This window comes from Montipora capricornis, chromosome 13 (assembly GCF_036669925.1).
Source record: "Montipora capricornis isolate CH-2021 chromosome 13, ASM3666992v2, whole genome shotgun sequence".
Lineage (NCBI taxonomy): Eukaryota > Metazoa > Cnidaria > Anthozoa > Scleractinia > Acroporidae > Montipora > Montipora capricornis.
Genome location: NC_090895.1, coordinates 3,127,868 through 3,130,253, shown reverse-complemented (window position 1 = coordinate 3,130,253; position 2,386 = coordinate 3,127,868). Strand labels below are relative to the sequence as shown.

Below are 2,386 nucleotides of genomic sequence, written 5' to 3'. Positions count from 1 at the left end.
ACCATTTAGTCTTACCTCAAACATAGCTTTGTCTGCCTTTTTGATACCAGCAGCACAGCATGCAATTTAGAAAGGATGCTTTCAGCAACCTCGTACACAAATCTCATCGCTTGTTTTACCGCTTCCTCACACGCGGTTGCACCTCTAACACTGCACTTATCAGGGCATTTTGTTTCTTGAGTCTGCAACAAAAAAAAGCTCGTATTAGTTGATTATTTACGAAGGTATCGAGCCTATCTAATGACAAGTTGACAACACAGTGTTGATACTGTTTAAGGTCCATGTTCACCCAAAAGACATTGCGTGCTTGTGTTGGATTGGTTGCCAAATGATACTCGCCGATGATTTTCGGATTTTCCTGTCTGTGCGAAAATCACACACAAGCGCGCAATGTCCTTTGGTGAACATGGGCCTTTAACACACCGTTGAAAATAACTGGATGGAAGTTCAAAGTGATCAAGGGTAGTTTGGCATCTCTGATAAGGCGGTAGTTCTTGGTATTGAATCAGGTTACAGTGTGCCAGTGTAAGGTATGTTAAATCTTCATTTTAGTTTGGATAGAAAGGCCCATGATAGAAAGCCAATCATATTGTACCTTTCGACAGCAGCTGTGTTTGCCCCAGGAGGAAAAAATCATTCCTGAACAATTAGTGAGAATGTGATGTCGCGTGACAGACTCAAAACCGGACTTATGTCCTGCAGTGCTGGACAGTCGGGTGGGGAAATGAGATGGGTTTATCAACTTGGGTGATACAGTAAGTTGTCCGGAGTAGACCCAAGTTGGTTTCAATGTTTTACAACAAATCTATTGGGGACCACTTGGGGAAAAAAGAGTTGTGTACATCCATGCCAATCTTGATTGGATCGTTTTGCAAAAGATAAGCAAACAGGCCGTTGGGTGGATCAGGAACTTGAAATCTAATGAAGTCTTTATTGTAAGTTCTGGAATAATACAACGCAATATCGAAACTACTGTGCGCCTTTCGTTTCTTCTTTTTCCTTGAACGTATTGACATTCATCACTTCAAGACTCAGAGAACACAAAGATGTGCTACGATGTGTACTGAGGATTTCAGAGGCATCCCAAGAAAAACAATATATTACAATAGCAGAATGAAAATGATAAGTGATAAAATTGTTGTCATTTGGCGACAATCGAAAAAAGCTAACAAGGTAACGAATAATTATAAAAAAACAAATTTCGACATTCCAGTGTCATCTCTGCCCTTCTAAACAGCCGACGAAAAATATTTGCATCCTTAACTTGTGGCCAACTGACTTTGTCAACCCAATGGATGGTTTTCATTCGCGTGATGAGACGGCCATGTTGGGGCACAAAACAATAGCAAATTATAGCTCATGTTTTGCATTATAAGAGAGTCTCATTCCCAAATGACTTTTTTCTCTATTGTTCTGTGCACCAACATGGCCGCTGTGACGTCAGGTGAAAACCATCTATTAATACAAATTTTAGTAGTCCGTTACCTCTCTCACCTGCAAAGCAATGTTTGCGTTGTTATGCATTCCAAATATCCCTGGCTCGTCAACAATTGGTAGATTATCAACACAATCCCTGTAGTAGGAGGGAAATCGTACCTAGAGATAGCATACGACAAGGGTTAAACACAACTTCACCCTACTATATTTCCATTATCAGGAAGTAATTTCTCCTCACTGTTAAACAGTTTTTTGGACTGTACCAACTGAGAGATTATTAAACACTAGAGTGCTTCATTGTGGTGATGATTTTGTTCCAAAATGGTCACCAAGTAAATTACTTGGCGGCATTCAAGCAGCCCATTTTGTTACCTTGTCACATTCAAACATTCTTAATATGAGCTATAGTGACAGGCAAATTGGGAGTTAATTGTAAAGGAGGAAAATATTAAAAGTCAGGGCTATTTATGAGAAAAAAGGAAAGCAACTTGTATAAGTTTGATCAAGTAGGGGGAAGTGAAAGCCGTTCGCTGATTGAGCTTAAAGAGACAGACGTTACAGGAGAAGATTAGGAGGAAGTGTACAAACAGATCGATTAAATCTTATAATATAAAAGTGCCCCTAACCCCAAAATATTTTTTTTCGCTAACATGAATCTTTGCACCTGTTCGACACGCATTCCGGCCATTTTTTTCCTTTTTTCTAACAAATCCTGCCATTTTATAGCCTTCGAAAGTTGCGAAAATCCAAGCATCTTTTGTTCACGACCGAGTCAGACGGGTGTGGGTCTATTCCTGATTTGACGTCACAATCTACTTTGCAATGCATGCATTTTTACAAAGAGTTAATGCAATGTAAATCAGTTTTGTGACGTCAAATCAGGAATAGACCCACTCCCCTTCTGACTCGGCCGTGAACAAAAGATGCTTGGATTTCCGCAACTTTCGAA

The 2,386-nt window shown here is 39.9% G+C and overlaps 1 long non-coding RNA gene across 1 annotated transcript in view; it reads right to left on the bottom strand.

Annotated features, from left to right (window-relative positions):
• Nucleotides 1-1,598, bottom strand: part of LOC138028797 (uncharacterized) — a 28,214-nt gene extending 26,616 nt beyond the window's left edge. The window contains exon 1 of the long non-coding RNA XR_011127724.1: nucleotides 1,495-1,598. This is a non-coding gene — a long non-coding RNA (uncharacterized lncRNA). The remainder of the gene's footprint in view (nucleotides 1-1,494) is intronic.
• Between the last annotated feature and the right edge of the window lie 788 nt (nucleotides 1,599-2,386).